The 10198-nt window shown below is 38.9% G+C and overlaps 1 protein-coding gene across 1 annotated transcript in view; it reads left to right on the top strand.

Annotated features, from left to right (window-relative positions):
- CBLN4 (cerebellin 4 precursor) overlaps positions 1 to 10198 on the top strand; it is a 52919-nt gene that overhangs the window by 32219 nt on the left and 10502 nt on the right. The gene's annotated exons all lie outside the window — the stretch shown is intronic.

Below are 10198 nucleotides of genomic sequence, written 5' to 3'. Positions count from 1 at the left end.
ACCAAAGCTGACATTTGGCATATTATGAAATATGAAAGCTTAATGATGATGTGTTATAAGTAGTTCTGCTCAGTAAAATTAGTCTTAATATTCAGTTGTGTGAAGTAAGGCTGCAGGTCAAATGCTGTACTGATTTTTCTTTCATGACAGCTCAGCTGTGTAAGAACTGCTTGCTCCGGAAGGAAATAGAGATCTCTTTTGAAAGTTTGTTTCCTTAAAATGCACACTGCCGGTAGTATGTGCGGTACTTCAGCAAGAACAGGAAAGATAATTTCTGGATCTCATATTAAACATTAGTTTTCTCCAGCAAAAATGTGACTGAGACAAGTCCTGCACTCCAGGATTGGAGCTCCCCATAGAAATCTCTGACTTCATCTGCCTGCTCCGTGACTCTGTATATTCAAATCTGCCCCGAGAAACGCTGTAAGAAATGGAGCTCATATAGGCACAGGTCACGGAATTGACTTGAACTCCCAGAGGGGCAAGTGTTACATGTGTACCAGCACTCACAAGGGTTTTCCAAGAACTGACAGTTTGAAATACAAATATCTTCCCCCAGAGGCAGAAGTTTCCCAGAGTTTCCTCAAACCAAAAGAGCTGAGATTATCCAACATTAGACTCAATGGAAAAAATTTAACTTCCATAAACGGACAATTATTTCCTAGGACAGTGGCTGAACTTTGCTTTCCATTTTTTTTTTTTTTTCCCCTTTCCTATTTGAACCACCAGATCGCCAGGCAACAGGCAGGGTGCACCTGCTAATTTGTATAAATGAACAGTAAAGCAAAAATAGAAATCGTGGTCACTTGGAAGGTGTTCTGCGCACAAAAGCTTTGAAGTCACTTATGTATGCTGGTCTTCTAGTTTGAATTAATGCTTTTCAAATACAAACATCAATTGTAGGAAAGGAAAAATATTGTGTTAGACAAAGTGAATAAAAACATGGGGACTCTAAAAGGGAACCTGTTGGGCACTCACTGTACAACAACTAAAGCCTGAAAGTATTCTTAGAAAATACTCACTGCTTAAGAAGTTGCTGCTAATGATGACTCAGAAGAACCACAAACAAATTTCAAGCTGCTCCCCTTAAAGAAAAATATATTAAAAAATTCAAACTGAGGGCTGCTTTGACGAAGCGCTGAGGTGCTCTGACTCAAACAGGGACTCAAAAAGCTCTTGGTGAGATCCTTCCCTGCATCACTCACAGAAGTTTTGCTGTGGATATTCACAGAACCAAGATTTCATTCCCTGATTTGAAAGACATTTTCAGACTGCCAAAATGCTCAACTATTAAGTTTTCTCATCACACTAAACGTAAATATTTTGTTTTTTCACTGTTGCTGCTCACTACCCAAGTAGAATGTACCAAAAGTTGAACCGTCTATTTTATTCCCAGAGTAACAAAGAAAGGGAGAGCCTTTTAATGAAAACTCTAACTCAGACTCATGCAGGTATGAATACTTTGTGCAAAGAAGATTTTATTTAGCATTAACTTGACTATTTCACGTCACGGCGTATTACTGCAGCTGACGTGATACGTCTAAGAAGCAGACTGCGCTTTCTTGGGTATACACTGAAATGATTGCAGGGCTTGCTAAATGTGCTTAAGCCTTACGCTTGCTGCCTGTTTACCCAGGGATGAATTTTGCCCATTGAGTATATTTTAGTCAAGGACAGTCAGCAGTAATTAAACAACAGAAAACTACAAAGTAGGTAAATATTGCTTTAAGCTCATTTTACAAATAAGACATTTGAAACAAAAGGTTTCAGATGCAGATTTTAAATCTCTGGATGCAATTTGAAAATGCTGCAATGTGTTTTGAAACATAAATAACTGACACTCTTTTGCTTGCACAAGGATAAATAGCTGGTGATATATGCTATGGCGACGTCATTTGCTCATGAGCATTGAACTAGAAAAAGAAAATAACCCCAAAGATTATTGTCCCTAAAGATCAAGTACTGATGAGCATATTTATACCAAAATTCTTCTTGTAGCTCCTAGAAATTTTCCTGAACAAGCTCTATAGGACTTGTCCTGAAATGATGTAATTATAAATAGAAATTTGCTCCACTCAGTTTCAAAACAGGAACTTTTCTCAGCCAGTAAATAATTCCCAGATAATACCCCAAGTTGCTGTCATTAATGCTTAAATTGAAGTTTGTTATTTGGAATCCTGCCATTTAAAACAATCTGATGTCTCACTTTGTTCTCAGGAATTAAGCTGATTAGGAAAATTAAAATCAACCAAAATCCTTTTGATTATGGATTTACTGAACTTGCCCCGCGAAAGGACAACCCGGCTGTGATGACTCTGCTCTCCAAGCTAAAGGACAGCTCTGGCTGCATTTGATGAAACAGCCATGCGGAGCCAGCCTGCAGCGTGCCGAGCTGACGGGCGCTCCTCTGGCTCTCGCAACTTCTCACTTAGAGGCACTGATTATACCGTATCCGTGCGGGTGTGCTGTGCAAAACAGACATTTCAGGGAATGAAATTTAGAAAATAGTTGTGATTCATTTCAATTGCTCCTGCCTCTTCCCCTTGCAGCTGTGCAAAAACCATCAAGTGTTATTGAGCTGCACGTAGGATATGACTGTCTAGAGATTGGGACAGTCAGCTGGAAGGAGGAAACCTAAGTGCCAGTCACTATTTCAAGAAATGTTTGTATATTTTTTAATATGGAAAACTCATTGGTTAAAATAAAGAAACACCGTTGGTACAGAGGCCAGAGCTCACATCTCTCTCTCTTCAGGAGAAGGCTGTGGGCTATAGACTGAGGAGCTAGAACCCCTGGAGCCTGATTTCTATGAACATGGTGACTACACTTGGCTTTTTGGATCCAGTTCTGGGGACCAAATGCACAAAAGTTATGCAGAGCCTGTGTTTTAGGTGTGTAAATACTTTCTATCAATTTGTCTCTCCCTTTCTGCAAGCAGGAAGGCTGTTCTGACACCCTCCTCAAAGGGCTGGACTACATGCAAAAAATAGCTTCTGTGTTAAAGCTTTTTTATCTGAATCTTTTGAGACTCAGATAATTGCTTATTAGCATTCACCTTGATGAAGTCATCCTATGGAAAAACTTTGAACAGCCATAGAGGAAGCTCAACGCAATGCAGTCAGTGAAATTTTGTTACCTGCTGCAAGAGAGCCAATGTTTCAAGCTGAAAATCCCATAGATTGGGATTGGCGTAAAGCTGGGAAGCAGGATACTGCATATTAAGAAATGAATTTTGAGATGGGAGTATCAGGGAAGGACACCTGTGTCAAGTATTTTGGCTTCAGAGTGATTACTGAATACTATCATCTCTTCAGAAGTACTCAGTGTTTGGACATTTGTTTCATTTTCTTTCTGTTTTGGCTAGTATTTCTTTTACGTATTTTGGTGGCTTCATTAGAAAGAAGAAGGAGGAAAAAAAGGAGTTTTAGCAGAATCACAGAATGGTGGAGGCTGGAAGGCACCTCTGGAAGCCGTCTAGTCCAGAGCAGGGTGCCCAAGACCGTGTCCAGTGTGTTTTTGAGTATCTCGGATTATGGAGAAGATGGAGATTTCACAATTTGTTGGCGAGTTTAACGTTTCTAGAGGTTATTAGCTGAGGACAAAAGAAAGACAAAATGTGAGCTCAGGAGCCTCGTTCCTTAAGAAAGTGGATTTAAAAAATGACGACAGATTGTCACTTGGGAAAGACATCTACCAGGCAAGGGAGAGAAATTGGTGGGTTCGATGGACTTGATTCCTTAGCTGTGAAATATATGTATTGTTTTCTTCCTTGCATCTTTTTGAAGCATTCACTACTACAAAGATAGATAATAGATATTCATTGTTCTTGACAGCTTTGCCTGAACAGAATCAGAAAGGTCTGGTTAAAAATGATTCAGTGACATGTCCAGGAAATTATGCAAACTTAATGGAAAAATGCTTTTAAAAGACTTGATCTTTTTCCATCCCAGAGGTGACTGCAGTTCATCTATAAGGAGTTCCAGATTACATATAGTTAATTATACAATGTTGGGGTCCTCTTTCCTTAGAAAGTTTAGAGGGGATTTGAAGGAGGACTTCTAACCCAGCTCTTGCAGTGCTGTGTGTTTCCCATGCACTGGCTGAGCATCTTCAGTGGTATTGTCTTGTTTGGCCCTAGATGGTAAACGCGTGGTTTCCGGGATACTTTCTGTGGGCATGGTTTGTAAAGTATCACTTACAAATAATAGTGAAAAGTGCTATTTGTGAGCAATTATTAATCCAAACCTTTTGGATTAATGGACAAGCCTTGCAGGACACATAGGGAATGTGTTTTACCCTTCCTGTGCTGCTGGCACAATTTTCTTATTAAGAAAAGATGGAAGCATGGAAGATGGAAAAATTAATTTAATGCTTCTGTACTGCAGTAGTGATGTATGCACAGCACAGAGGAACAGTGCAAATGTGGCGTCAAGCTTTATAGAGGGTTGAGTGCGCTGAAAAATAAGGATGTATCTAACATGATCTTAATATTTCATTCAAACTTCAGGGTTTGGGTTTTTTTTTTCCTTACCCATATATGATACTTCAACAGGCATATTTGGAGGAGTCTAGTATCAACATCTGGGGAATGACTGCTTACGTATGGCTGTCTCTTGCAAAAAACCAAACCAAACAAAAAATAACAAAGCAAAACATTGTAATCCCCACTGTTTTTCTTGTGATTTCTGTAACGAGCAGTTTTAAAAATTTATACGGACACAGAAACAGAAAGCTCAAACTTAAAATCATTTAAACTATGTTTTAAATAACTGACCAAGGAGAAAAATGCTTTTCTGTTAGGATTCCATTTTAGAGAGCTGCAGGAAAAGCACTAGTTAAGCTTGCTGGAGGCAAGTAAACCTTGGAAGAAAGTCTTGCATTGCTTTGCTTTGATTAAAAATCATCACAATATTTAACCAGATTAATCAGTTCCCATCTGCTACAAAGGTTAGGCTCTCATACTTTATGTTTATCTCTAAATATGTTGCTAACTTTTAGCTGAAAATTATTACACCAACTAATTAAGTTGGAGATAAATTAAAAAAACAAAACCAAGCATCCTTCCTTCTAAAATTGTCTATTAAGCTTTACTTCCAGACCACTTTAGGTGGTTTCTCACAAGAGAAAGTGAAATTTGGTCCTGAATCCTCAGGCAGGCAACCAAGAGACACAGGTACAGTAAAAGACTTACTATTCAAGCTGCCTGAGTAGTTGGGTAAGTTACATACTACTATTTCCGTTCTCTGACTGAAAGACTCATTTACTCATTTTCTAACCCACTACCAGTTGTGAACTGCAAATATTAGACTGAATAGACACTTGATGTTAAATATTTTGCAGATTTAAGCTACATAAATTACATGCAATCCCTAAGTTAGCCCCACAATTTGGAGAAGAAAATGTACATTGAGATTATAATATTTGCTATCCAAATGATCTATTAACCAAAATACTAAGTTGAGAAAATTGCACATTAGTTTTCAAAGATGTGCGCTTTTGGGAAAACAGCAGAAACAAGGTTTGAGATACTGTATTCTGCCTCTGAAAAGCTGAAGTAAAATTTAGACACTTTGAGGTACTTTTGCAGATTCACAGTCACAAATAATTTCTGGAAAGGTCACATTTTTAGAGGAAATTTCTAGAAGGACTTGGGGTCAAGTTTTCTCTTCTCCCTCTACCCCTGCTGATCCCTAGCAAAACAAATGAAAAAGAAAGGAGAAAATAAAAGGAACTGGATGGAAAGTGGAAATGTTGAAATTACCACAACAAAACAAATGTCAAGGTTTTTCTTTGGAAGTTCTTTCTTCAGAAATTAGCCAGCATTTAATCATAAAGTCTGTAGACAAAACAAACCTCTCTATTTTTCTCAAAGAAAGGATTCATTTGGCCTAAGACCATTTCTTTCTTTGAAGTGGAAAGTACACTTTTGGGGGTTGATCCCCAAATAGTTTTATTCCTTTAAATCTTTTCTTTGTTTAATTCATTTTAAAGAAATCATTTACTCACTCAGCTTTGCTCTTTTAGGCCTCTCAATATGGAGCTTTCCTGTGGTTGTTGCCCTACTATGCCATCCCAACTTGCCTCGACACCAGCCCCTGCAAGCAGCTTGGCCGCTGCAGAAAGGTTAAAAATCCTGTTGGAGGAGCAGAGAATAGTTGTTGGAAGCCATATAGTGGGGAGAAGTAGTAAAAAAAAATGCCATGGCACATTTCTGTCCCAGTTGCCAAGGTGTTTCTAGAGATTTGGAGGGCTGTGCCCAGCTTTGGAGATTTGCTCTTATGATATTTATTCTAAAACGAGAGGAGAGAAACCAGCTACTTGAAGGTACCATACTGTGATTTTTATGTTTCCCAATAGTGTGTGAATGTAGCAGGACCATCTGATATGACCCATGCTGCAAAGAGGCTGGAAACTAGTCTGAGCAGCAAACAGATGCAATGAAAGTTGGTAAGTTAAAAACCGAAACCTACAATATAAAAAAAAAAATCAGGTTTTTTTCTTCTGTTAAAGTTGGCACATCTCAATAGATGGCACTAAAAATCCTAACGCGAAGCCATTCCCCATGGGCTCCTCCCTGAATATCATCACAAGTCTTCCAGTCAATCCACTCCCTTTAAACACCAAACAAGCAATACAACCAATGGACAGTCTCTTATTTCACTATCTTAGACACTTCTTTTAACGCAAATTATTCCCTCAGCAATGCTATTTTTAGTTTTTCATTGGCCCTTGCTATGAAAACCGCTCAGTGAGAAATTTATCTGGGACAAATTCTCCTGAGGGGAGGTAATCTGTATACCTCGATTGATGTCAAAGAAGATGCACTAAATTACACCACTTCACGATCTAATTTCTCTGTGGTTTCCTTGACACCAAATTAGCAAACTATATCCGCACAATGTATTCAACAGTTCAAGCTAAACTGACTACCAGCAGATTGCTGGAGCCTTTGCAAACTCCATCCTGAGTTCATTGTAACTACCTTGCTCAGTGAAATGGGTTCTGAAGCTCGGAGCAAGAAAGAAACCATGTTCCTTCCCCTTCCCTCCTGCTAAAAGGGAAAGATTTTCCTGCTAGGCTATTTTTCTGGTTTTCTGACCACGTCATCTGATTTTATTCCATCTGGGCAAAAATCACACTTCTCGCCTCATTAAAATGCAATTGAAAAATCTAAGTTCATTGCATAGGTCAGTGCAGCGCTTCGCAAAATTATTTATTTCATAAAATTGCACAAATGTATCAGGTAAATTAGTTGAAAACATGAAAAGAACAGTTTGGGGTTTTTTTCTAGACATGAACTGAAATGCAATAGTAAAAAAAGAATTAAATTTTACTTTATAACAAGTTATACAGCTGCAAGTACCTGCTATAAAGGCAGTTAATGTATGTAAGTTGATTTTACAGTCTTAATCCACCAAAGCCCTGTTTTTACAAGAGGGTTAAACATGTGAATTAGAAAGACATTTACTGGCAATATTTTGAATAAAAATAAACACAAGAAATATTAAACTATTTCTGGATAGCCTAGCCAAGATTAACGACGAAATTTACTGGCCTATTGATGTTGCAAACAACTGACTCCTACCTAGGATCTACAAAGGAGTAAAAAGAACGTACAGGGCCAAATTTTGCTCTCACTTTTACACTGATGTAAATCCAGACTAAGCCTATTGGACTCAGTGTAACAGTATAACTGCGGAATGTTTCCAGACATCCACCAAAGAGCAACGGCAGAAACACGCTGCTGTAAGGAGCTGCAGAATCTGGCCGGAGGCATTTCAAACCCTGATTTGCACTTTGTGCTTGGGCCTGAAGTGTGCTCAGGTTTGCAGTACTGGCCAAATAGAATGTCTGACAGCGTAAGAAATGCTGAATAAAGACCTCAGATGCCAATGCTGTCAGCATATCTGAACAGTTTTACCTTTACACACATGCAGACATCCTGCTGACTTCATTTTCTCAATCACCTCTAAAATTCACACAGAATTTTAAAATTCTGTTTCCTAAGATGGCCATCAAAACACAAATTTATTATAGCAGAGTGTCAGGGAAATTAAAGAAGCCCAACAAATATAAGCAGACAATTGTTTTTCATTGGTTTCTCTGTTCTGCTGCTGCAGAAAGTTTAAAAAAATACTTGGAATGGAATGACGAGAGATATATTAAAAATAGGCAAACATACAGAAAAAGCTTACTTAAAAAGCCAAGCAAGGTTGGCTTTTAGATTAAAATAAAGCAAGGAAAATCTAGGCTTGATTCTGCATGTCTGAATTAAATAGCAAAAACTTTTATTCATTTTAGTCATTTCAGCCATATGCATATGTATGGCTGAAGATTTTATTATATTCCTATAGAATCTCTTTACATATTACGCCTAAATAAATGAAGTGAAATTTACTTTATAAAATATTTATGGAATCTTCTTAAGAACCATTAAGCTCATTAGCCAGGTGAATTCGTTTTGGATTTGGCCAACAAACTGTGTAACTAGCTGAAAGCCACAGGGCCAGCTGTCTAAAAGACAAGTTAGTCTGTACGGGAGCCAACAGCCAGATGGAGACGACAGCCAACTCAGGAAATACAATATTTAGCCTGAAAGAATGTCAAAAGATGGTAAAAAGTCTGACCACTGAGCTCCATAAACACAGGTTTGAATCATCATCAGTATTCTGCCTTTGAATCCAGCCTTTCTGCCTCCCTCTCCCCCCACCGCTCCCGCACCGGTTCACCTCGCGCGTCCTCATTAGGATGAGTTCAGCAAAAAGCCAAGTAGAGCAGCACCGGAGCTGGGGGTTTAATCCTAGGAGGAGGCTGATGGGTGCTCAACCGGCTCACTACAAAACCGTGTTACATATTCAGCAAACAGAAAGCTCGGCTTGACAGAAGGGAAATATAATTAGGATAAAGAAAAAAGAAAAGGAGAGGAAGGAGGGCTCCTGTTACCGAGGGGTTAGAGAACTCATAAGGCCTCTAGATACAAGCAAGAAGCTCAAAAGCAGAAGAGGAAGTCTGAGGCAGATTATTTCTCCCTTTTGTAAGGCAAATGACTAATTATACAAAGCAAGATGTTTTCTTCCAAAGAGATTTGGAAGGTATCATGCAATATTGATACAGAAATTGTATTTAATGCAGGTTTATAAGCCAAGAGGTAAAAGAAAATGTAAATGTAAACATGGTGTTTTCTCCTTGTTCTCCCTGTGGCTCTTCCCTTTGTCAGAAAAACGCCTAGCACGCCTGTTTCGGTGCAGAAAGCTCCCTGTGAAAGGGCAAAATACTTCCAGCTGGAGATGGTTTTAGGCTTTCACAGTATGTGTCCAGAAAGGGAAAGAAACAGTGAGTTTAATCTAACTGAATTTCCATTCTTGAGCATTGTTGCTATTTATTTTACTCATTTTTCTTTCAAAGGAAGGAAACAAAAATCCCTGTTAGTGGTAGCTGGATCAATACTAAGAAATTCTTCGTTGGATAAAATAAGAACGATCATTAACCTTGCTGCTTATGAATTAAATGCAAACTTCACTTTTCTACTTGTTTTCCCCACAGCATCCCCAGAAAACTTCCCTCATTTTGTTCAGCAATTAAAACCCAGCACAACCACCCAAACAAACGCTGTTACTAAAAACCTTTAAGCTCTCTTCCCGCTGCATGGGTGGGAAAAAAAGGAGGAGGTATTTCGTGATATGGTTCAGGTATTTTGGTGACAGGGGCTCTTCAGCCTGTTTACTTAGGCGTGGATTTGAGGCTGGATTATGTATATTATTTATAGATCCAATCTCTCTGGGCGCGTCATGTGAAGAAAGTTCATGGTCGTGCCAGTGGCTCCGCACCAGTCGATGTGTGGGCTCCCCGTGGCCCAGATCAGGCCCTGCCTTCTCCATGCAACTGGCTGCAGGATCAGCCGTTAACAGCCCAGTTATCAGCTTGGAAATTATTGATAGCAGGCTCTGGTCTCCATTTAAGGGCTTGATCCATCGCTTCCAAGAATTCATTTTAACTGCCACCATTACTCTCTGAATTGTGATTGGGCGCCATGTCTGAACAGTCAAAAAAGACTTTATCTACAGCATCGAGTGTGATGTTTTACTTTTGAATGTCTGAGAATGCTAACTTTACTGTAGGTTATATTAATTTTACTTCCAGGAAGAATTCAATTTTTATTTTCAGTTCAGCTCTTCAACACCCCCCCCCCCCCCCACAC

This window comes from Pygoscelis adeliae, unplaced genomic scaffold (genome assembly GCF_000699105.1).
Source record: "Pygoscelis adeliae isolate BGI_AS28 unplaced genomic scaffold, ASM69910v1 Scaffold286, whole genome shotgun sequence".
Classification (NCBI taxonomy): domain Eukaryota; kingdom Metazoa; phylum Chordata; class Aves; order Sphenisciformes; family Spheniscidae; genus Pygoscelis; species Pygoscelis adeliae.
Note: the sequence above shows the minus strand (reverse complement) of the source record. Positions and strands in the feature narration are given on the sequence as shown.